We start from the raw sequence: 27030 nt of genomic DNA, 5'->3' as shown, positions 1-27030 counted from the left end.
TGCAGTCTTCTGCTTTGGGAAGTAGTGATGATATCTAAGGATGGAGACTTTCCTATTTGCAGGACACTGTCTCAGGCTTTTAAAATATATCATCTAAATCACCTGGCAAGTCTCCAAGGGAGATGATGTTACTCTCGTTTCATTTCACAGGACAGGAAGCTGTCCACAACTGAAGAACTTGTCACATGGCCAGTAATTGCAAAATCTAAATTTAAACCCCAGTCCTATCTAACTCCAAAGCCCATGCTCCTTCTTTCTTTAAGAATTTTATAATCTATATAAGATCTGTTATTCATCTTTGTATCCAGTGTCTAATTCAGTATCTATCACAGAGTAAATTAGGAGCAAAGATAAGTGAATGTGAGCAAAGGCACAAGGTATGCATGCTCAGGTATATTCTACTTAATGATATACAGGCCAGTGTTTTGAACAAGGAGTATGTGAAGGAGGGTTGTGATGTTATTTTGAAAGTTAGATTGAGGTGGGATCATGAAATCCTTTGATGATTAGGTCAAAGGATTTAAAATATTTTCAACAGTCATTGTGAAACCCCTGGAGATTTTTTTTTCATAGGAAAAACGTCAAGGGGTAGCACTGTGTTTTCCAGTGTCAGGAAAAATGAGCTGGATTTGGGGGATGTTGAGATAGAGTTTCTAAGGAGGTCATTGGCAGGGCCTAGAAATACATGATTGGCTTTGGAGAGAGGTCAAGGATTGACAAAGAAATTTGAGAGGCACCCACAGAGAAAACCAGAAAAAGAAAAAAAATCACTAACCAGTCTATATATGAATGAGTGAATAAATGGCACAGCCCACAAGAAATACGGTGTTAAGTGTTAGTTCCTAACAAGGTTTGCATCTCCATTCCTTGTGACATCTGGGTGTAGGGATAGAGAATTCTGTACCATACTGTTCTTTCCATCTGGTCTAGGAATACTGGGTGAGCTCTCTGGAGACATCTGCTAAGGGAGATGAATCCAGTTTTTCTTTCTCATGTTGGCTTCTCTACCTTTACATTTTCTCTCTTTCATTCCCTTTCTCCCCTACTGGATTCTATTTTCTCACACTTATTGCTGCAGTAAAAATGTTTGGTGGCATAGTGTGAGGGAAAAGTAGAATGGACTATATAGCACTTGGATGTTGAGTGGGAAGATGAAAGCAGTGTATGAGATTAATTTGTTATTCTGTATTAAAATCCTACTATTTCCCTAAACTTGAATGGTACTGTGTATATTTGATAACTGAATAGCATTCATAGTATTTAGCTGCATTAAGCAAAGTCATATGAACAAGCTAGGCTACTTAGCATTATAGAAAATTTGAGACAATTTTTAGGACCTATTTGCCTTGGCTGAATAATGGCACTCTTGTTCAGATGACTGTTAGATAAAAAGAAAAATATTTTATAGCATATGAACTGGATTCTTTAGCTGTTTTAAGTCTACCTTTGTGCTCTTTCTTATTGTCGATATTATATAAATAACACGGATGTTCTGCTTTAAATGTACCTTAGAAAATAGTTCGGTGCGAGGTTTGACTATGGAGAGTCTGTCATGTTTTTCCACTCTGAAACTTACTCTGTGGTTTTTTTTTTTTTTAATACCCTTTTACAAATACAGTCCTGAAATGCTTTGTTTCCTTTTTTATGCATAAGAGCATGCTCATTGGAAGCATATTGTGTGTGAAGATTGTCAGTTGTTCAAACTTGTGCACTGATGGTGAGCTGAAAATCTTTTTTAGCCTTCTTCTTTGTAAAAATGATTTTTACAACACCACTCCACAAATATTCAGTGTTAACAGTAAAATTACTTCTAGAGGTATTAAAAAGAAGAATAAGAAAAACCCTATGTTAAAAATGAATAGTGCATTTATTTTAATCTTTGGCTTCACTCCTCCACCAGCTTCCTATTTGGCTACTTAAAAGGGTGCAGTAAAATTCCCCAAAAGTGTTAATATTTATTTCTGGAACTGCTCCAGGAGCATGTCAAAAGAATTTTGAAAAGAACATTCACTTAGGTATAACAGCTTTGGAATACATAATAAGATATATTAGTATGCTTTTAAAAGGATCATGGGTAGAGCATGAAGAATATGAAAGTGTATGAACCCCTTTATTGTTGTTCATGATTAAACCAAAATTGTTTGCATGTGAACAGATTTAATTGTTTACAAAATCTGCATAACACTATCAACAGAATGAGATGATGGGGGGGGCAGGTGGGAGGCATAAGAGCTTTTAGCCTGATTATGATTCATAGATGTTCATCTAATAAATTGCTTTTCCTGAATCTGAAAGAAAAATAGCAATGAGAACAATTAGGTACTTATAGGCAACTAAAAATAATTCTATTGATTCCATATTTTTAATTATGAGTTAATCTGGGTTAGAAGAATGACAAGACTTAGAAAATGAATAAGGTGTCCTTAGATTCTTTAGGAGGGTCAGTGACAGGGTAACTAGATATCTCTTTTTAAAGAAATTGCTCTAAAGAATTGCTTTAAAGAAATTTGATTTATTATATAAAGGATTTTTTTAAACGTTGATTTTCTTCCTTAAGTGATTATATGAAACTAGGAAAAAGATCAACATAATCATTCTCTCTCTAAAAATTGTATTTGTTGTTATTTTACAGTTTATAACAATACCTCTATTTTCAGTTTCTCTTACAGGTTTCACTCTACACTGGTCAGATATGAATGGGTTTTTGACAATATGTATGGTTGTGTTGTTTAGTGAATGTGCCTAACTATTGTGGTAATCTTATTGCTCTACCAGTCCCATCACACATAGTTTTGAAGCCATTATCCGTGTGTCCTCCAGAGAACTCTTTCTTTCTAGTACATAAATTTGATCATATCAGTAGACTATTTAAGATTCTTGACTTTCATGACCCCAGCCTTCTCACAGAGTCTTCCCTATGTATGTATGTCAGCAACCTTATACCTCCCTCTACTCTACCTGGAAAATAGTTTTGTTTTGTTTTTGTCTTTAGGACAAAAAACACTTAAGCACTCATGTCCTTTTTTATGAAACCTTCTCCAGACTTTTGACAGGCTGATTGGTCCTATGTTTTTTGTCTTTTGTGTTTTCAACTGTATACGAAATAGAATTTTATCATAACACCTATCACACTTTTTTGGTGTCCATGTTTGTGTTCCTCTTCTAAACTCCAAAGAGGAAATCCCAATAAATATTAACCTTGGGGATTCAGGAACAAGAAATCATAATTCCTAGAAATTCTTAGGAATTCTTAAATCATAAGCTGTTCTTAAAATATTTCTAGCAGTCTTTATATCCTGTATTCATTATTATGAATATCTAAAATTTTGTATACTATATGAAAAATGTTAAGGTTAGTAGTATCAATAAAGAACTGCAGCCTCCAATGAATATTTAAACCCTAGAAAACACCAGTGAATAGTTAGTGGGTTTTTTCAAAAAACATGACATTCAGACTTCCTACCTAGTAAAACTAAGAGACCACACAGAATCATGTGGCAAATGGCTAATGTAAGGACTTACTTTGCTTCCAAAACTCATAGGATTTGTATAAATTATATTATGCATATAAACACATTAATATTTATTTTATTTTCAAGAGTGGTTCACTTTTAGCAGCAGACGGGGCCATGAACAGACACATAACTTGACGACAGCGACAAATAAGACTGACCAATTAATTAAATCATGACCATCTTTCTTTTATGTTTGCCTGCCCTGGTTCTTAGCAATGTTGACCTGAACCCTCTACTCCTTGTGTTGTGTCAGCACTTCCTACTCTTGCTGCTAGCTTGATGTGTGTGTATATTCCTTTAACCAGTGATGTCTCCATGTTGTTAAGCTTTAATTCTCACAGCAGATTGTAATACTTTTCCTAGTTCTGATTTTCTCTATTTCTTGACTGATTTTTTTGGGGGGGGATGGGGGATTTGGAATTCAGAAAAATAATAAATTTTCTGAAAAATGCTGGAAACTCATTCTTGTATGGAAACAATCTCCAATGCCTAGTATATTAGACATTCAGTAAAATATTTTGAGATATTTCTTAAGTGAATATTACTTTGTAGTCCAAAAGCATCTAACATAGTATCTGGTACATAGAGATACTTACAATATTTTAATGATTGTATCTGTAGTTCTTTCGAATCAGGGTCATGATAAAGTCGGGCATCAGAGTTTAGATTTGGTAATTGCCACCAGAAATGCCAGGTTATCTTTTATTATTTAGGTGTCTTGGGAGTCGATAATCCTTTATTTACCTAAAATCAAAGAGAAAACTCATAAGATGTTTAAAACTCACCAAAAACTTTGTGTAATATGCTTTTGTAGAACTCTCTTTTATAGAGTTTGTTTCTATGGCCATTAATTATTTGATTATTTGCTTGATGTTTGAATTTTTTTAAAATTTTTTAAGGTTTTTATTTTGAGAGAGACAGTGAGAATGTGAGGAGGGGAGGGACAGAGAGAGAGGGATTCCCAAGAAGGCTCCACACTGCCAATGCAGAGCCCAGTGTGGGGCTCGAACCCACAAAACTGTGAGATCATGACCTGAGCTGAAACTGAGAGTCAGAAGCTTAACCGACTGAGCCACCCAGGTGCCCCTCTTGATGTTTGACTTCTTGATTGAGCTACCTGAGGGCAGGGATTATTTCTTTTGTATTCACAGGTGTGATCTTAGAAGGTACTGGTTAACCACAGTATATGCATGGAATAGGCAGCTTATTTAGTATTTATTGTATGCATAAGTGAATGAAGAAGATGGCAATGTGAATGAAGAATAATACCCCAGGATGTGAGCCTCTTTTACTGAGATCCCTGAGAGATTCTGAAGAACACAGTTTGAAAACCACTACTATATTCCTTGATACAGGCTGAATAAATATGTCACATGGTCTTGCAAAAGATTTTCTCTCTGAAGGACTGGTAGTGAAATGTTATTATCCTAACTGTATACCTTTTACCCTGTCTGTTTTAGTAACATGTGTTGTTATAAGAAATAGTGCATTATTAATATTGTCATTGATCCTATTATTTACTTCCTTGTGACCTCTTTAGAAAGAGCGTTTCACCCCTTTCAACTTACTGAATAGTTTTTGCTTAAATATTGATCCAAGGATATCATGATACAATGTTCTTCTAAATTCTGAAGGTTAAAAAAATTCCTTATTTAGATTTTTAGTATCTCCTCCTTGTTTAGTGTAACTAGTTTTGTGGGATGGAATAGTAGATATATTAATACTTGGGATGTTTTACTTATGTCCTGATTTCATTGTGGTATCAAGTGGGGGTAGGGTGAAGGCAGAAAACTTAATTTGGAAAAGTTGAACCAAAGGCGGTTAAATGCCAGAAAAAGGCATCTAATCTTCTGAATAGATATTTTAGATAAGAATTCCCTGAACATGTTATTGTTGAGACTTTCCTCAACTTGTTTTCTCTGTTTCTAACACTGAAGACCAAGCTAACATACTAGTTTTCTGTATTCTGATGATTCCTGGGGTATCAGATGATCAAGATAAAAAAATCCAGTTCAGTTCCATACGGGACTAGTTTCTGGAGCTGGAAAATGTAGAGGTGGAAAGCAGCTACTCAGCCAGAATATGTGGTTGTTGTCATGGAAAACTAAAATTTATGCTTAGAGTGAAAATGTAGATGTTTCATTAGTACAGATTTTTATGGAAAGTCAAACAAAAAAGAACTAGAACGGAAGAGCATATTATCAGATCTTTTGTACTGTTTAATTTTGATTGGATTTTTATCAGGTGTTTTTTATTTCTTTTAGTTGTGGGGAACTTGATCTAGTATTTATATTTGTGGCTGATTTAGAGTATATTGAGCTAGCTAAGAAGAATTTTCCCCATATGTATTTGTCAAAAGCAAATAAAGCTATCAGTTTTGAACTTGACAACACAGTCTTCACTGAAAAAGAGCAATCAAACACATTTAATCTATTCATACAAACTGAATTCTATCCCTTGAGTCACTTAACATAATTAGGATATTTCTGCTTAGGATTGTAAAATGCTTCCACTATTTTGTAAGGATTTAAAAAGGAAGACAAAGGAGTGGCTCAGTCAGTGAAGCGTCTGACTCCTGGTTTGGGCTCAGGTCATGATCTCAGGGTTTTGTGAGTTCAAGCCTGGTGCAGGGCTCTGTGCTGGCAGCACAGAGCCTGCTTGGGATCATCTCTCTCCTTCTCTCTCTGCCCATCCCCCACTCACACTGTCTCTGTCTCTTTCAAAATAAATAACCATAAAAAAGGGAAGACAAAAATACCTATTTATAAAAACCTAGAATTATTGATGTCTTTTGTGTATTGAAAATTTGAGTTAGATGATAGAGAATTTGGTTTACTTTGAAGTTATACATTTAAAATAAATGCTATAGCATGAAGATGGGACTTTCAAGTTACTAGGGGACTTAAGATAAATTTTAGAGAAAAGAAAGAGTTTATAAGAATAACTCCCAAGATAAGTGGTATTTTTTAATCTATATTTTTATATTGAGGGGAGGGAGTAGAAAAGAAAACCCCTATACTAGGCCCTACTAAGTGGCAGCTTCTTGTTCCACAGGATTAAGCAGTCTACATATTTAATGCAATCCCTATCAAAACCCCAACAGCATTTTTCACAGAACTAGAACAAACAATCCTAAAGTGGATATGGAGCCACAAAAGACCCCGAAAAGCCAAAGCAATCTTGAAAAATAAAAGCAAAGCTGGAGAAATCACAATCCCAGATTTTAAGATATACTACAAAGCTGTAGCGATCAAAGCAGTATGGTACTGGCACAAAAATAGACACATAGATCAGTAGAACAGAATAGAAAATCCTAAAATCATGATTAGGTGGTCAGTTAATCTTCAACAAGACAAAAATATGCAGTGGGAAAAAGTCTCTTCAACAAATTGTGCTGGGAAAACTGGACAGCTACATGCAAACTAATGAAACTGGATCACTTTCTATCACTTTCTTACACCATACAGAAAAATAAACTCAAAATGAATTCAAGACCTAAATGTGAGACATGAAACAATAAAAATTCTAGAAGAGAGCACAGGCAGTAATTTTTCTGACATTGGCCATAGCAACATATTTCTAGATATGTCTCTTGAGGCAAGGGAAACAAAAGCAAAAATAAACTATTGGGACTACATCAAAGTAAAAAGCTTCTACAGCAAAGGAAACAATCAACAGGATTAAAACTGGGAAAAAATTTGAAACTGACATATCCAATAAAGGCTTATTTGCTCAAATATTTAAAGCACTGATACAGCCTAACACCCCCCCCCCCAAATAATCTAATTAAAAATGGGCAGAAAACACAAACAGAAATTTCTCCAGAGAAATGGCCATTGAAATGGCCAACAGACACATGAAAAGATGCTCAGCATCACTCATCATCAGGGAAATGCAGATCAAAACTACAATGTTATATCACCTCACATCTGTCAAAATGGCTAACATGAACAACACAAGAAACAACAAGTGTTGGTGAGGATGTAGAGAAAAAGTGACCTTTATGTACTGTTGTTGATGGGAATGCAAACTGGTGCAGCCACTGTGGAAAACAGTGTGGAGGTTCCTAAAAAAATTAAAAATAGAAGTATATGATCCAGTGATGCCACTACTGGTTATTTACCCAAAGAATATGAAAACACTAATTTGAAAAGATATATACACCGCTGTGTTTATTGCAGCATTACTTATAATAGCCAAATGATTAAAGCAGCTCAAATGACCATGGATAGATGAATGGATAAATGCTGCAAAAGATATCAACCATATATCATATAACCTTACTGAATCTGTAAGAAACTGTACTTGCAGTGAAACCAGTGAACCTAAATCACTGTTGATAATATGGGTGTCACTTATAACACAATTATTAAGAAATGTTTCTGAAATGTCATAAAGAGGAAATAATACTGTAGCATTAAAGTTCCACATTATTTGATCAAGACTTTGGGGTCAAAGTAAGAAGAGAAAAATGCAAATTATGCTTTGTTAAGGATGAATATAGTTATAACCTAATTCTTGACATCAATAAGAAATACAGGTTTAATGTATTTGTAAAAACAAAAGGACTAATAATAGAAATAAAATGTTGAGGAAAAGTTTTGAGAAAGGAATAAAGAAATGAAAAAAGCTTGATTACAAAAACTAAAGAAAGAGTACAAAGAACAGGAAAGGATAATAATGACTAGGTAAAATTCAGTCACAGGAATAATACCAAATGTGAACACATTAAAAGACAAAGCTTTTCAGATTTTAGACCAAAAAAAGCCAACTGCAGTTATGACTGTTTTTAAGAGATGTGGCCAAGATAAAATGACAGAAATAGAAGGAAAAAAATGGATAGTCAACACTATACCAGTTAAATGAAAAGAAAGAGAATGCTTAGGTAGCAATATTAATAGCTAACAAAATTCAAGATGAAGAGCATTATATAACATTAAACTGTAATTTTTTGGTAATAAAATATGTAATCCATAAAGATGATACATCATTCTTTTGCTTAACTGAAAAACGTAACAAAACTTATGAAGCAAATTTAGAAATACAAAGAAAATTTGGTTACAGTTCAATCACAGACTTTCTCTTCCTGTTCTCCACCATGGTGCAGGGTCAAGATGAAAAGGATAACCCCTTGCAGGAACTTTGCATCTGCAAGCTTTGCCTCAACATCTTTGTGGGGGAGAGTGGAGAGAGACTGATCCTGGTGGCTAAGGTGCTGGAGCTGTTTACAAGACAGACCGCTGTGTTTTCCAAACCTAGATGCACTATTAGGTCCCTTGGCATCAGGAGAAATGAAAAGATTGCCATCCTTCATAGTCTGTGGAGCTAAGGCAGAAGAAATCCTGGAGAAAGGTCTAAGGGTGAGGGAGTTGGCGTTAAGAAAAAGTAACTTCTTCAGTATTGGAAACTTTGGTTTTGGGATCCAGGAGCTCATGTCTCTGGGGATCAAATATGACTCAAGAATTGGTATCTATGGCCTGGACTTCTTTGTGGTGCTGAGTAGGCCAGGTTTCAGCATCACAGACTGGAAGCTCAGGACAGGCTGTGTTGGGGCCAAACATAGAATCAGCAAAGAGGAGGCCGTGCACTGGTTCCAGCAGAAGTATGATGGGATGATGGGATCATCCTTCTTGGCAAATAAATTACTATTTCTATATAAAACATCAGTAAAAACTTTTCAGTGAAATGTGGAAAAAAAAAGTTCAACCACAGTGATATACTGTGTATGGTAACATTTCTTAGATTGTGATGATGAAGTAGAAAAGCTAAGGGTATAGATGGTATGAATTATGCAATTAGTAGTTTTAAAAATATACATCTCACCTTTAAGAACAGAGAATATACTTTTTAGTGCTTATGTAACAGAAGAAAATTACATACTCGTTTTTAAAGAACATCTAAATAAATTTGAAGTTGAATAATTATTCTCTCTGACTATAATGTGGTAAAACTATAAATACATCATTAAGAGACAACAAATTTAAGCACTTATAAATTTAAAAGCAAGCACTAATTTTCAGGGTGAAAAGGAAATCAAAAGTGAATTTTATAAAGTATATATATAATAATTGAAATTAAAATATGACTTGTCAAAACCTAAGTGATATGGACAAAACCTTACTCAGTAGAAAAGTGATAGCCTGTTATGCTTTTGCTTTCAAATAGGAAAGAATAAAATAAGCATTCAACTAAAGAGCTAGAAGAAAGAATACAACAATAATTGTATGATGAATTGTTGTAGTTAAGAACAGAAGGTAATATGTTAGTAAACAAGTACATGAATAAATAACTCATCTGGTAGGTGTTTGATAAAAATCAAGTTAACTGGGGGTGCCTGGGTGGCTTAGTCGGTTAAGTGCCCAACTTCAGCTCAAGTCATGATCTCACAGCTCATGAGGTTGAGCCCCACATCAGGCTCTGTGCTGACAGCTCAAAGCCTGGAGTCTGTTTCCGATTCTGTGTCTCCCTCTCTCTCTGCCCTTCTCCTGCTCATGCTCTGTCTCTCTCTCAAAAATAAATAAACATTAAAAAAATTTAAAAAATCAAGTTAACTGTATCTTTGAATATGACAATAAAATAGACCCACCTAGGCATATGAAAGAAAAAATAATACAGAACATTAGGAATGAAAATGGTGGTAGAATTGCAAATATAGAAGATAAAAAATATAAAAATATGTAGTTCTTATTCAGTAAGAAAACATAAGTGGAAATAATTAACTTCTTAAAAAATGTCAATTATGGAATTGATGCATGTCAAGGTTGACTGTATTGATAGATCAGTAACCATTGAATACATTGGAAATTTTAAGGATTTACTCTAGAGAAGTGCTAGTACTAGATTATTTTACATGTGTGTTCTTTTAAATTTTCAGGTAACAGACAATTTAGTTTCTGTTGGTTGATTAGAAAAAGACAGAAAACTCTTCAGTTTACCTAACTCTCATATCAAATTGAAATGAGATAAGAAAACTGGAGACCAATTTTACATATGAATGAGGATGCAAAATCCTAAATTACAAATAGCAATCCAGTATCATGTTAAATATATATATATACATACGTATATATATATATATATATATATATATATATATATACATACATACACACCATAGAGAGACAAATTTAATTCTAGGAGTGTAAAGATGATTCTTACCAGGAATAAATATGTTAATGTATTAAAAGGGAAAACCTATATAATCATCCTGGATTATATCCTAAATAAATTTAACAAACCATAAGAGTATTCTGGATTACTCTTTATAGAAATAATGACGATTACTCTGTGTCATGCACTGAGTAAGCACTTTACATGGACTGTCTAATGTAACCTTCCTAAAAACCCTATGAAGTAGCTAGTACTGGTATGTTCATTTTATAGATAAGGAAACTGAGGCACAGCATGGTTACATAATCTTACCAAGGTCATGCAGTTAGAGATGGAACGAGCATTTGAACTTTGACAGTTTGAATCATGAATCTGTTTTTATCCATTATGTTAAAAAAAAATTTTTTTTAATGTTTATTCATTTTTGAGAGAGACAGAGACAGAACGCGAGTGGGTTAGGGGCAGAGAGAGAGGGAGACAAGAATCCGTAGCTCCAGGCTCCAAGCTGTCAGCACAGAGCCTGACGCGGGGCTCGAACCCATGAGCTGTGAGATCATGACCTGAGCTGAAGTCAGATGCTCAACTGACTGAGCCACCCAGGCACCCCTACCCATTATGTTATTCATTGTCTTTTTGTTCATTACTGAAAGAACAAAAGCTTCTTTTAATGTGGCAAAAAGATATCCATGAGAATCCAACAGCAAAGGTCATACCAAATGGTGAAACCCTACCAGACAGGCCATAAAATTCATCAGTACGACAAGAATTATCCTCTCATTATTTTAGTGGTTCTTGTCAAAGCTGTTTTTTTAAGGGGAAAAAAATTCAGGATAAGGTCAGCTGATTAACAGTTCCATCTGCAACCTGAAACCCTCCTTGCCATGAAACATAACATACTCACGTACTCCAGGGATTAAGGTGTAGATATCTTTGGGATACCATTGTTCTGCCTAGCACAGTATCTTTGGAAATATTGTTACCTAAGAAGAGAATGAGAATAAGAACAATTTCCACCAAAATCAGTGTTTGCATAATAGTGAAAGATTAATCTGCCTTGTGAGTTGGTTTATTTTTCAAGAATTATACTCATAGAAGAGAAGATGAGGGTGGGAGAATAATGTTTTATACTCTGAGACCCAGTGACAAAGTTGAAACTGTGTTGAAATAGATGTTCTAGTTTTCTTCTCATATTTTCTTAACTCTGTGGTTCTCTGTATGGTTACAGATTCTTATATTCTAAAATACTGTCTTGTGGCATATACTATACATATAGTAGAGAGATCATAAATTGTGTGATTATAACTCAAGGAGTTATTTCTGCTCACAGTTGGCCAGTTCTGGTTTGCTGTGTGACTATGTTATTGCAATTTGCATCAAGTGATTCAGGGTGCATATTATTCATTAGAAAATATTTGGTTAGTGTAATTTTAGCTATAGTGTTCCCTATATAAACTCACTTATGTAAAATGTGCATTTATGGTCTCCATTGTGACTAGGTAGTAGGTCTATTGCATAGCTTTACTTACAAGATGAGAAATTGTTACATTTTCTGTGACTGAATCAAATAGGCATTTATTTATCACAAAGTCAGTGTTTTCAGTTACTTTTAGAAAGCATTTTAAATTATCAGAGTTAATCTTAAAATTTCCACATGTGGCTATCAAGCACTTGTAATATGGCTAGTCCTAATTGCAATGTGCCATAAATATAAAATAAACACTGATGTTGAAAACATTACCAGAAGGAATTTAAAAATACCTCAATAATTTTATATTGATTATGTGTTTAAATGATAGTATTTTGGATATAGTAGATTAAATCAAATATATTAAAACTAATTTCACTCTTTTTGCTTTTTTATTGTGGCTATTAAAACCTTTAAATTTACATGTATATTCACATTATTCTAGATCCATTTGGTCCACATGAGACACTTCTAATGATAATAGAAGCTCATGACAATAAACTTACATCATCACTATAGGGATAAGAACTTAACTTACGGTACTACACTCAAAAGCATGTATACGTCTTTGCAGTTCATCCAAAAATGGAAACAAACTATTCAGATACAAATTTCAAAGAAGAGGGACTTTGTTTTGCATTGCATGAAATTGTCTGATGCAATAGAAGACTATTCCTACATACTTTGACACCCTCCCTGAGGCATTCGATGCACATTCTGTATGAGTTTCTATATCTGGAGCCCTGGAGTGATTTCAAGTGTCAGGGGTCGTATATGAAAATCAAGGAAAGCTGTAACAGTCTTATGTTGCTAGTGGATATTTCCCATAGGTTGGTAGAGGGCGTAATGATCAATTTGTGGAGTAGCTGTGCCTAAATCTTATTTACTATACTTGTGAATATATTGGCCCAAGAAATTCAGGCTTATAGTTTATTTAGGAATAATCTTCTTTAATATGTGAAAGCTCAGGGAATAAAACATTCTGACTAAACAATGTCCTGGTTATTTGAAAATTCTCTAGGAAACCTATTTTATGTTTGTTTTAAAACCTACTAATCCAATTTTTTTTTTTTTTTTTTTTTTTTTTTTGCATTTGTACAGATACTTAACAAAGGAAATTAAATCTTTGGTAATTAGGGATCTCAGATTGTCTCAGAACATTCATCCTGGGCAAGAATCTCCACATACAGAATTTAAAATATTGACAAGTAGATATAGGAGAAGGAATTGACTGCACATTAGACTAACACCAAAGATCTATACATTGCCCTTTTTTGGGGAATTAGACTAACACCAAAGATCTATACATTGCCCTTTTTTTTTTGAAATAAGAATGTAACAAGCATTTATAATTGCTTAGAAACTCTTGCACTTTGTAAAACAGATTTATGTTAATATAGGCCCTCTTTAAATTTGAGGATTATTATTGAGAAACAAGGGGAGCACAGTGCAAAATGTTGGAATGAAGTAGAACATTAGCACAAAGCTTGAGCTTTTAAACATCAAGTTTTATTATTTAAAATATGTTTTTAGTTGGAAGCTTTGGGTCTGGCTTATTTATAGTGTTTCAAATATGTGTGCATGTGCTCTGGGTATGTGCGTATGGGCTCTGTCAATAGGTACAGTCAAATATATTTATATATATACTAAATCCCCATGCTAAACCTCCTTGCTTTAAAAAAAAAGATTGCATTCACATCCATTCTGTTTAGGAAAGCAGACATGCACTAGAGATTTTTTTTCATGCTATCATAATTTTTTTTTTCTGATAATGGGGAACTGAGGATGGTATAGGTACATGGAATCTATAGACCCTGAATCTTATTTCAGTTATAAATACCAGTATCTTCCTTATTAACCATTTATAAGGTCTCATAACATACAGGACATTTTTAGAAATAGATGGAGTTAATTTACAGTATTTTCTTATTTCTTTTCCCTACTTTGCTGGAGGTATTCCTGAGCAACATATTGTTCTAGTTAACTTTAACTGAAACTTGGGTTTCCCCAAAATACACCACTGCCCTTGCAGTTCTCTGTAATGGAAATATCTCATCATCCTGCATTTCATTCATGGTAGAAACTTCATTATTTTTCTCTTATCGTATCATACGCATACCTTCTCCCATAAGTTTTATTTTAGACATATCTATTTGAATTTCTTCCCTCTTTTCTATCCACTACTATATCTCCATTAGTTCAGATTTCTTTGCTCCTTCCCTAGACATACTAGCCTAACTCTCTGCCACTAATTTGTGTACTCTGTTCACCTTCCAAATGTCACAAGAACTCTCATTCTAAAACACTGTTCTTGTATCTTTCTGATACAAGATATCTGTCCGATAATGCTCTTAGATCCAGGTTGCCTACAGAATAAAGACTAAGCTTCTTGACATGTTGTAAGTCACTTCACAATCTGAATAAACCTGTGTTTTCTTCCCTTGTAATTTATTGTCTTTTTGTTTTTCCTTGAATACACGATAATTTTGACTCTTCAAATAATTCAGAGGTGAATGATGTATTTTTGCATGCATTTTTTTCTATGTTAATGCAAATCTTAGACAATGGGAATAATAACAACATCTGTCTTTTAGTTGTGTGGATATAAATCAGTTAATACATGTAAAACATTTAGGATATTGGCACACAATATTCTGAAGTTTGCTTTTTTCACTTAATATGTTTTAGTTAACTTTATTTATTTTTCCTTCCAAATTTTTATTTAAATTCTAGCTAGTTAACATACAGTCCAGTATTGGTTTTAGGATTAGAATTTAGTGATTCTTCAATTACATACAAATGTTTTGGTTAACTTTCAAGGTCAATACATATAGATCAAACTAACTTACTTTAGTAGTTGATATTCCGTGGTGTAGGTGGATCTTAATTAATTTTTCCCTTTTTGAAGGTCATTCATCTGCTTTTTTTACAGTACTAAAATTATACAGTAACTAGTTTTGTATCTGTAGTCTTCATATTAGTACTTTTATTTCATAGGCATCAAGAGGAATTTGAAGAAAAAAATTGTGAAACAAGAAGCACTGAGAGAATCTGTGTACCACCAATTATAAACAGTCCTAAAAAATATGATTCTGGTGCCAAAATAGAGAAATCAATGAATATAAGAAAACCCCTAGAAATAGACCAGCACTGCATATAAGAATTTACTATAAGATAAAGTTGATATTTGAAAAATGTAAGAAAAGATAAAATCATTCAAGAAATATTCCTGAAAAAATGTTTTCATGATTGAGGGTGAAAAATACTCATTTCTCTGCCTCATGCTATCTGGTATCCCTTTCCTCAACTTTGTTACCTGGTAGTCCAGAGACCATGAGTTTAATCCATTCCAGAGAATAAAATCTCTCATTATGCTTTCCAAGAAGAGCAAGGAATCTGAGAATCTAATTGATACAGATTTTCAACCAATGCTGCTAGTTATTTCAATATTCCACTCCTTTTTATTTTTGAGTAGTATTCCATTGTATGGATATATCATGATTTATTTATCCATTCACCTGTTTTTTTTTTATTTTAATTTTTTAATGTTTATTTTTGAGAGACAGAGAGTGAGTGGTGGGGGCTGGGGGTGCAGAGAGAGAGGGAGACACAGAATCCAAAGCAGGCTCCAGTCTCCGAGCTGTCAGTGCAGAGCCCGACGCAGGCTGGAACTCATAATCTGCAAGATCATGACCTGAACTGAATTCTACCGCTTAACCCACTGAGCCACCCAGGCACCTCTATCCATTCACCTGTTAATGAACCTTTGAATTGTTTCAGTTTTGGACTATATTATAAATAAAACTTTAGGAATATTTATATATAAATTTTGGTGTGAGCATATGCTGTCATTTCTCTTGACTAAATAACTAGAGTGGAGTGACTGATTGTATTGTAGTTAAATAATTAACTTTTTAAGAAACTACCAAATTGTTTCCTAAAGTTGTACTATTTTATGTGGCTACCTGCAGTATGTGAGAGTTGTAGTTGATTTATATCCGTCAACATTGGTTTGCGAAGTCTTTTTAATCATGGCCATTCTAATAGATATAACTAGTATCTCATGACTTTAATTTGCATTTCTCTAAAGACAAATGATGTTGAGCACCTTTTCATGTTCATACTTGCCATCTGTATATCTTTGTTGTAGTATCTGCTTCAAATCTTTTGATTTTTTTTAAGTTGTTGATTTTCTTGTTCGTATATTTTAGGGTTTCTTATCTGGATCAAAGGCTATATCAGAAAATGTGATTTGCAAATGTTTTCTCTCAGTTCATTTCCTTTTTATTCTCTTTAACATTGTCTTTGAAGAGCAGAAATTCTTAACTGTTGAAATTTAATTTGTCAAATTTTCTTGTGTGGGTCATTTTGGTGTCATATCAAGAAATCTTTGCTTCACCTAAGGTGACAAAAATTTTCTAATATATTTTCTTATAGAAGTTCTATAGTTTTAGGTTCTGCTTTTAGATCTAGGATTCATTTTTAAGTTAATTTTTGTATATGGTGTGGTGAGGTATGGTCAAACTATTTATTTTGGCCTAAGGATATCCATTTGTTTCAGCCCAGTTTTTTGATCGGACTACCCCTTCTTTAATCAATTGCCATAGTGCTTTTGTCAAAAGTCAGTTGCATATATGTACAGGTGAAAATGTACTATGTGTCTCTCCATTCTGTTCCATTGATTTATCTTTACTTTAATATCATACTGTCTCTCATTTACTATATAATTTCATCATAGCTTGTAATCAGGTAGTATAAGTCTCCAACTTTTTTCTTTTTCAAAATTGCTTTGGCTAGTTGAGGTCCTTTGTCTTTCCACATGAATTTTAAAATCAACTAGTCAATTCCTATAAAACAAGCTTGCTGGATTTTTTTTTAAGATGAAATTTATTGTCAAATTGGTTTCCATACAACACCCAGTGCTCATCCCAATAGGTGCCCTCCTCAATGCCCATCATCCACTTTCCCCTCCCTCCCACCCCCCCATCAACCTTCAGTTTATTCTCAGTTTTTAAGAGTCTCTTATGGTTTACCTCCGTCCCTCTCTGTAACTTTTTTTCCCCCTTTCCCCTCCCCCATGGTCTTCTGTTAAGTTTCTCAGGATCCACATAAGAGTGAAAACATATGTTATCTGTCTTTCTCTGTATGACTTATTTCACTTAGTATAACACTCTCCAGTTCCATCCATGTTGCTGTAAAAAGCCATATTTAATTCTTTCTCATTGCCAAGTAGTATTCCATTGTATATATAAACCACAACTTCTTTATCCATTCATCAGTTGATGGACATTTAGGCGCTTTCCATAATTTGGCTATTGTTGAAAGTGCTGCTATAAACATTGGGGTACAAGTACCCCTATGCATCAGCACTCTTGTATCCCTTGGGTAAATTCCTAGCAGTGCTATTGCTGGGTCATAGGGTAGGTCTATTTTTAATTTTTTGAGGAATCTCCACACTGTTTTCCAGAACTGCTGTACGAGTTTTCATTCCTACCAACAGTGCAAGAGGGTTGCCATTTCTCCACATTCTCTCCAGCATTTATAGTCTCTTGATTTGTTCATTTTAGCCACTCTGACTGGTGTGAGGTGATATCTGAGTGTGGTTTTGATTTGTATTTCCCTGATGAGGAACGACGTTGAGCATCTTTTCATGTGCCTGTTGGCCATCCGGATGTCTTCTTTAGAGAAGTGTCTATTCATGTTTTCTGCCCATTTCTTCACTGGGTTATTTGTTTTTCAGGTGTGGAGTTTGGTGAGTTCTTTATAGATTTTGGATACTAGCCCTTTGTCCGATATGTCATTTGCAAATATCTTTTCCCATTCCGTTGGTTGCCTTTTAGTTTTGTTGGTTGTTTCCTTTGCAGTGCAGAAGCTTTTTATCTTCGAAAGATATGGGATTAGAGTCATTGTGATATCTGTAGCTTTCATGCTTGTAGTGGTGTCTCTGGTACTTTGTGGTCCTTGCAACATTTCACTCACAGAGTCCCCCTTAGGATCTCTTGTAGGGCTGGTTTAGTGGTGATGAATTCCTTCAGTTTTTGTTTGTTTGGGAAAACCTTTATCTCTTTTTCTATTCTGAATGACAGACTTGCTGGATAAAGGATTCTCGGCTGCATATTTTTTTTTGTTCATCATATTGAAGATTTCCTGCCATTCCTTTCTGGCCTGCCAAGTTTCAGTAGACAGGTCTGCTACTACCCGATGTGTCTACCTTTGTATGTTAGGGCCTGTTTATCCCTAGCTGCTTTCAGAATTCTTTCTTTATCCTTGTATTTTGCTATTTTCATTATGATATGTCATGCAGAAGATCGATTCAAATTATGTCTGAAGGGAGTTCTCTGTACCTCTTGGACTTCATTGCCTGTTTCCTTTCCCAGACCAGGGAAGTTCTCAGCTATGATTTGTTCAAGTACACCTTCAGCCCCTTTCTCTCTTCTTCTTCTGGAATTCCTATGATACGGATATTGTTCTGTTTGATTGCATCATTTAGTTCTTTAATTCTCCCCTCATACTCCTGGATATTTTTATCTCTCTTTTTCTCAGCTTCCTCTTTTTCCATAATTTTATCTTCTAATTCACATATTCTCTTCTCTGCCTCTTCAATCTGTGCTATGGCTGCCTCCATTTTATTTTGCACCTCATTTGTAGCATCTTTTAATTCCTCATGACTATTTTTTAGTCCCTTGATCTCTGTAGCTGTAGATTCTCTGCTGTCCTCTATTCTTTTTTCAATCCCAGTGATTAATTTTATGACTATTATTCTAAATTCTTGTTCCGTTATATTGCTTAAATCATTTTTGATCAATTCGTTAGCTGTCGCCACTTCCTGGAGTTTCTTTTGAGGAAAATTCTTCCGTTTCGTCATTTTGATTAGTCCCTGCAGTAGCTCCAAACTGGAGGGCACTTCCCCTGTAGCTGTCTGGAGTAACTTGTGTTGGTGGGCGGGGCCGCAGTCAGACCCGATGTCGGCCCCCAGTCCAGTGCTGGGGCCAGAGTCAGACTGGTGTGTACCTTATCTTCCCCTCTCCCAGGGGCAGGACTCACTATCCAGTGGTGTGGCCTGTGTCTGGGCTGCTTGTACACTGCCAGGCTTGTGGTGCTGCTTCGATGGGATCTGGCTAAGGGTGTATTAACTGGGGTGGATCCGCAAGGTGCACAGGGGCGGGAGGGTCAGGCTTAGCTCACTTTGCCATCAGTGGTCCCCTGCAGAAGGGGCCCTGCAGCACCAGGAGGGAGGCAGGCCCCTCAGAGGGATGGATCCACAGGAGCACAGCGTTGGGTATTTGCGATGTGCAAGCAAATTGGGTGACAGGAACTGGTTCCCTTTGGAATTCGGCTGGGGATGGGAGAGAGAAATGGCGCTTGCCAGCGCCTTTGTTCCCCCACCAACTCCTGTCCTTCTGTGGCTCAACAACTCTCCCTCCTGGCATCCTCTCGCCCTCCCTGCTCTCTGAGAGCAGAGCTGTTGACTTTTAAACTTCCAGATGTTAAGTCCCACTGGCTGTCAGAACTCACATAGTCCCGCCCCTCCACTTTGGCAAGCCAGACTTCAGGGGCTCTGCCTTGCCTGTGGGCTGCCCCTCCACCACCCTGGCTCCCTCCCACCAGTCCGTGTAGCACACACCGCCTCTCTGCCCTTCCTACCCTCTTCCGTGGGCCTCTTGTCTACTCTTGGCTCTGGAGAGTCTGTTCTGCTAGTCTTCTGGCAGTTTTCTGGGTTATTTAGGCCTATGTGGGTGGAATCTAACTGATCGGCAGGACAAGGTGAGCCCAGCGTCCTCCTACGCCTCCATTTTCCCAGGTCTCCCACCTTTATTTATTTTTTAAGAGAGAGAGAGAGAGAGAGAGAGAGAGAGTGAGTGAGTTGGGGAGGGGTAGAAAGAGGTAGACAGAGGATTCAAAGCAGCCTCTGTGCAGTGAATGCAGAGCCCTATGCAGGGCTTGAACTCACGAACTGTGAGATCATGACCTGAGCTGAAATCAAGAGTTACCCGCTTAACCACCTGAGCCACCCAGGCCCCCACACCCCCGCCCCATTGTGATTTTTAATTGTATTTCCCGGATGACGAGTGATGTTGAGTATCTTTTCATGTCTCTTTTGGCTATCTGTATGCCTTCATTGGAGATATGTCTGTTCATGTCCTTTTTCCTTTTTTTGGTTTTTCTTTAGAGAGACAGCATGAGCAGTGGAGAAGGGCAGAGAAAGGAAGAGAATCCCAAGCAGGCCCTACACTCAGGATGGAACCTGAAATGGGGCTTGATCTTACTACCCTTGGATCACGACCTGAGCTGAAAATGAGTGGATGCTCAATTGACTGAGCCACTCATGAGCTCATTTTAATTGGATTATTTTTAATTGCATTATTTGTGTTTTCTTGGTGTTGACTTGTATCAGTTCTTTAAATATTTCAGCTAGTAAGTCTATATCATTTGCAAATATCTTCTCCCACTCAGTATATTGTCTTTTAGTTTTGTTGATTGTTTTCTGTGCAGAAGCATTTTATTTTGATGTAGTCCCAATAGTTTATTTTGCTTTTGTTTCCCTTGCTTCAGGAGACCTATTTAGAAAAATATTGCTATGGCCAATGTCAGAGAAATTACTTGCTGCCCTCTCTTCTAGGATTTTTATGGTTGCAGGTTTCACATTTAGGTCCTTAATCTATTTTTAGCTTATTTTTGCAGTGTAAGAAAGTGGTCCAGCTTTATTCTTTTGCATATAGGTGTCTAGTTTTCCCAGCAACATGTGTTGAAGAGACTTTTTCCCATTGCATATTTCTGCCTTCTTTATAGAACTTTAATCAGCCATGTTATTGTGTGTTTATTTCTGGGTTTTGTATTCTGTTCCATTGATCTATATGTGGTTTTGTGCCAGTACCATACTGTTTTAATTGCTATAGTTTTGTAATAAAAGTTTAAGTCTGGAATTGTGCTTCCTCCAATTTTCTTCTTCTTTTTCAAGATTGCTTTGGCTACTCAGGGTCTTTTGTGGTTCCATACAAATTTTAGTATTATTTGTTTTAGTTCTGTGAAAAATGCTGTTGGGATTTTGATAGGGATTGCATTAAATGTGTAGATTGCTTTCAGTAGTATAGACAATGTTAACAATATTTGTTCTTCCAATCCATGAACATGGAATATCTTTCCATCTCTTTCTGTTATCTTCAGTTTCTTTAATCAGTGTTTTTTTTTGTTTATTTTTTTATTTTTTTCAATATATGAAATTTATTGTCAGATTGGTTTCCATACAATACCCAGTGCTCATCCCAAAAGGTGCCCTCCTCAATACCCATCACCCACCCTCCTCTCCCTCCCACCCCCCATCAACCCTCAGTTTGTTCTCAGTTTTTAAGAGTCTCTTATGCTTTGGCTCTCTCCCACTCTAACCTCTTTTTTTTTTTCCTTCCCCTCCCCAATGGGTTTCTGTTAAGTTTCTCAGAATCCACATAAGAATGAAACCATATGGTATCTGTCTTTCTCTGTATGGCTTATTTCACTTAGCATCACACTCTCCAGTTCCATCCACATTGCTATGAAGAGCCATATTTCATTCTTTCTCATTGCCACGTAGTACTCCATTGTGTATATAAACCACAATTTCTTTATCCATTCATCAGTTGATGGCCATTTAGGCTCTTTCCACAATTTGGCTATTGTTGAGAGTGCTGCTATAAACATTGGGGTACAAGTACCCCTATGCATCAGTACTCCTGTATCCCTTGGGTAAATTCCTAGCAGTGCTATTGCTGGGTCATAGGGTAGGTCTATTTTTAATTTTTTGAGGAACCTCCAGACTGTTTTCCAGAGTGGCTGCACCAGTTTGCATTCCCACCAACAGTGCAAGAGGGTTCCTGTTTCTCCACATCCTCTCCAGCATCTATAGTCTCCTGATTTGTTCATTTTGGCCACTCTGACTGACGTGAGGTGATATCTGAGTGTGGTTTTGATTTGTATTTCCCTGGTGAGAAGCGACGTTGAGCATCTTTTCATGTGCCTGTTGGCCATCCGGATGTCTTCTTTAGAGAAGTGTCTATTCATGTTTTCTGCCCATTTCTTCACTGGGTTATTTGTTTTTCGGGTGTGGAGTTTGGTAAGCTCTTTACAGATTCTGGATACTAGCCCTTTGTCTGATATGTCGTTTGCAAATATCTTTTCCCATTCCGTTGGTTGCCTTTTAGTTCTGTTGGTTGTTTCCTTTGCTGTGCAGAAACTTTTTATCTTCATAAGGTCCCAGTAGTTCATTTTTGCTTTTAGTTCCCTTGCTTTGGGGATGTGTCAAGTAAGAGATTGCTACGGCTGAGGTCAGAGAGGTCTTTTCCTGCTTTCTCCTCTAGGGTTTTGATGGTTTCCTGTCTCACATTCAGGTCCTTTATCCATTTTGAGTTTATTTTTGTGAATGGTGTGAGAAAGTGGTCTAGTTTCAATCTTCTGCATGTTGCTGTCCAGTTCTCCCAGCACCATTTGTTAAAGGGACTGTCTTTTTTCCATTGGATGTTCTTTCCTGCTTTGTCAAAGATGAGTTGGCCATATGTTTGTGGGTCTAGTTCTGGGGTTTCTATTCTATTCCATTGGTCTATGTGTCTGTTTTTGTGCCAATACCATGCTGTCTTGATGATTACAGCTTTGTAGTAGAGGCTAAAGTCTAGGATTGTGATGCCTCCTGCTTTGGTCTTCTTCAAAATTACTTTGGCTATTCGGGGCCTTTTGTGGTTCCATATGAATTTTAGGATTGCTTGTTCTAGCTTCGAGAAGAATGCTGGTGCAATTTTGATTGGGATTGCATTGAATGTGTAGATAGCTTTGGGTAGTATTGACATTTTGACAATATTTATTCTTCCAATCCATGAGCACGGAATGTTTTTCCATTTCTTTATATCTTCATCAATTTCCTTCATAAGCTTTCTATAGTTTTCAGCATACAGATCTTGTACATCTTTGGTTAGATTTATCCCTAGGTATTTTATGCTTCTTGGTGCAATTGTGAATGGGATCAGTTTCTTTATTTGTCTTTCTGTTGCTTCATTATTAGTGTGTAAGAATGCAACTGATTTCTATACATTGATTTTGTATCCTGCGACTTTGCTGAATTCATGTATCAGTTCTAGCAGACTTTTGGTGGAGTCTATCGGATTTTCCATGTATAATATCATGTTATCTGCAAAAAGTGAAAGCTTGACTTCATCTTTGCCAATTTTGATGCCTTTGATTTCCTTTTGTTGTCTGATTGCTGATGCTAGAACTTCCAACACTATGTTAAACAACAGCGGTGAGAGTGTACATCCCTGTCGTGTTCCTGATCTCAGGGAAAAAGCTCTCAGTTTTTCCCCATTGAGGATGATGTTAGCTGTGGGCTTTTCATAAATGGCCTTTGTGATCTTTAAGTATGTTCCTTCTATCCCGACTTTCTCAAGGGTTTTTATTAAGAAAGGGTGCTGGATTTTGTCAAAGGCCTTTTCTGCATCGATTGACAGGATCATATGGTTCTTATCTTTTCTTTTATTAATGTGATGTATCACGTTGATTGATTTGCAAATGTTGAACCAGCCCTGCATCCCAGGAATGAATCCCACTTGATCATGGTGAATAATTCTTTTTACATGCTGTTGAATTCGATTTGCTAGTGTCTTATTGAGAATTTCTGCATCCATATTCATCAGGGATATTGGCCTGTAGTTCTCTTTTTTTTACTGGGTTTCTGTCTGGTTTAGGAATCAAAGTAATACTGGCTTCATAGAATGAGTCTGGAAGTTTTCCTTCCCTTTCTATTTCTTGGAATAGCTTGAGAAGGACAGGTATTATCTCTGCTTTAAACATCTGGTAAAACTCCCCTGGGAAGCCATCTGGTCCTGGACTCTTACTGGGAGATTTTTGATAACTGATTCAATTTCTTTGCTGGTTATGGGTCTATTCAAGCTTTCTATTTCCTCCTGATTGAATTTTGGAAGTGTGTGGGTGTTTAGGAATTTGTCCATTTCTTCCAGGTTGTCCAGTTTGTTGGCATATAATTTTTCATAGTATTCCCTGATAATTGGTTGTATCTCTGAGGGATTGGTTGTAATAATTCCACTTTCATTCATGATTTTATCTATTTGGGTCATCTCCCTTTTCTTTTTGAGAAGCCTGGCTAGAGGTTTGTCAATTTTGTTTATTTTTTCAAAAAACCAACTCTTGGTTTCGTTGATCTGCTCTACAGTTTTTTTAGATTCTATATTGTTTATTTCTGCTCTGATCTTTATTATTTCTCTTCTGCTGGGTTTTGGCTGTCTTTGCTGTTCTGCTTCTATTTCCTTTAGGTGTGCTGTTAGATTTTGTGTTTGGGATTTCCCTTGTTTTTTGAGATAGGCCTGGATTGCAATGTATTTTCCTCTCAGGACTGCCTTCGCTGCATCCCAAAGCGTTTGGATTGTTGTATTTTCATTTTCGTTTGTTTCCATATATTTTTTAATGTCTTCTCTAATTGCCTGGTTGATCCATTCATTCTTTAGTAGGGTGTCCCTTAACCTCCATGCTTTTGGAGGTTTTCCAGACTTTTTCCTGTGGTTGATTTCAAGCTTCATAGCATTGTGGTCTGAAAGTATGCATGGTATGATTTCAATTCTTGTAAACTTATGAAGGGCTGTTTTGTGACCCAGTATGTGATCTATCTTGGAGAATGTTCCATGTGCACTCGAGAAGAAAGTATATGCTGTTGCTTTGGGATGCAGAGTTCTAAATATATCTGTCAAGTCCATCTGATCCAATGTATCATTCAGGGCCCTTGTTTCTTAATTGACCGTGTGTCTAGATGATCTATCCATTTCTGTAAGTGGAGTGTTAAAGTCCCCTGCAATTACCACATTCTTATCAATAAGGTTGCTTATGTTTATGAGTAATCGTTTTATATATATGGGGGCTCCCGTATTCGGCGCATAGACATTTATAATTGTTAGCTCTTCCTGATGGATAGACCCTGTAACTATTATATAATGCCCTTCTTCATCTCTTGTTACAGCCTTTAATTTAAAGTCTAGTTTGTCTGATATAAGTATGGCTACTCCAGCTTTCTTTTGACATCCAGTGGCATGATAAATAGTTCTCCATCCCCTCGCTCTCAATATGAAGGTGTCCTCAGGTCTACAATGAGTCTCTTGTAGACAGCAAATAGATGGGTCTTGTTTTTGTATTCATTCTGATACCCTATGTCTTTTGGTTGGCGCATTAGTCCATTTACATTCAGTGTTATTATAGAAAGATACGGGTTTAGAGTCATTGTGATATCCATAGGTTTCATGCTTGTAGCGATGTCTCTGGTACTTTGTCTCACAGGATTCCCCTTAGGATCTCTTGTAGGCCTGGTTTAGTGGTGACGAGTTCCTTCAGTTGTTGTTTGTTTGGGAAGACCTTTATCTCTCCTTCTATTCTAAATGACAGACTTGCTGGATAAAGGATTCTCGGCTGCATATTTTTTCTGTTCATCACATTGAAGATATCCTGCCATTCCTTTCTAGCCTGCCAAGTTTCAGAAGAGAGATCAGTCACAAGTCTTATAGGTTTCCCTGAATATGTTAGGGCACGTTTATCTCTAGCTGCTTTCAGAATTTTCTCTTTATCCTTGTATTTTGCAAGTTTCACTGTGATATGTCATGCAGAAGATCGATTCAAGTTATGTCTGAAGGGAGTTCTCTGTGCCTCTTGGATTTCAATGCCTTTTTCCTTCCCCAGTTCAGGGAAGTTCTCAGCTATTATTTCTTCAAGTACACCTTTGGCACCTTTCCCTCTCTCTTCCTCCTCTGGGATACCTATTATGTGTAGATTGTTTCTCTTTAGTGCATCACTTAGTTCTCTAATTTTCCCCTTATACTCCTGGATTTTTTTATCTCTCTTTTTCTCAGCTTCCTCTTTTTCCATAATTTTATCTTCTAGTTCGCCTATTCTCTCCTCTGCCTCTTCAATTCGAGCCGTGGTCATTTCCATTTTATTTTGCAGCTCGTTTATAGAATTTTTTAGCTCCTCGTGACTGTTCCTTAGTCCCTTGATCTCTGTAGCAAGAGATTCTCTTCTGTCCTCTATACTGTTTTCAAGCCCAGCGATTAATTTTATGACCATTATTCTAAATTCACTTTCTGGTATATTATTTAAATCCTTTTTGATCAGTTCATTAGCTGTTGTTATTTCCTGGAGATTCTTCTGAGGGGAATTCTTCCATTTGGTCATTTTGGATAGTCCCTGGAGTGGTGGGGACCTGCAGGGCACTTCCCCTGTGCTGTGGTGTGTAACTGGAGTTGGTGGGCGGGCCGCATTCAGCCCTGATGTCTGCCCCCAGCCCACCACTGGGGCCATAGTCAGACTGGTGTGTGTCTTCTCTTCCCCTCTCCTAGGGGCGGGATTCACTGTGGGGTAGCGTGGCCTGTCTGGGCTACTTGCACACTGCCAGACTTGTGGTGCCGGGGATCTGGCATATTAGCTGGGGTGGATAGGAAAGGTGCATGGGGGTGGCAGGGGCAGGCTGAGCTCGCTTCTCCTTTGGAGATCCGCTTCAGGAGGGGCCCGGTGGCAGCGGGAGGGAGTCAGACCTGCTGCCGGAGGTGCGGATCCGCAGAAGCACAGCGTTGGGTGTTTGCGCGGTGCCAGCAAGTTCCCTGGCAGGAACTGGTTCCTTTTAGGATTTTGGCTGGGGGATGGGCGAGGGAGATGGCGCTGGCGAGCGCCTTTGTTCTCCGCCAAACTGCGCTCAGTCGTCCCGGGCTCAGCAACTCTCCCTCCCGTTGTCCTCCAGCCTTCCCGCTCTCCGAGCAGAGCTGTTAACATATAACCTTCCAGATGTCAAGACCCGCTTGCTGTCGGAACACACTCTGTCCGGCCCCTCCGCTTTTGCCAGCCAGACTCGGGGGCTCTGCTTGGCCGGCGAGCCACCCCTCCGCCCCGGCTCCCTCCCGCCAGTCCGTGGAGCGCGCACCGCCTCGC

The 27030-nt window shown here is 37.0% G+C and overlaps 1 protein-coding gene and 1 pseudogene across 13 annotated transcripts in view; both read left to right on the top strand.

Moving 5' to 3' along the window:
* Positions 1–27030, top strand: part of ANKS1B (ankyrin repeat and sterile alpha motif domain containing 1B) — a 1079287-nt gene that overhangs the window by 127973 nt on the left and 924284 nt on the right. The gene's annotated exons all lie outside the window — the stretch shown is intronic.
* On the top strand, positions 8614–9199 carry LOC132695179 (large ribosomal subunit protein uL5 pseudogene; annotated as a pseudogene).

This window comes from Panthera onca, chromosome B4 (genome assembly GCF_046562875.1).
Source record: "Panthera onca isolate mPanOnc1 chromosome B4, mPanOnc1 haplotype 2, whole genome shotgun sequence".
In the NCBI taxonomy this organism is placed as follows: Eukaryota; Metazoa; Chordata; class Mammalia; order Carnivora; family Felidae; genus Panthera; species Panthera onca.
The sequence above is the reverse complement of the archived record's forward strand: the minus strand, read 5'-3'. Positions and strand labels throughout refer to the sequence as shown.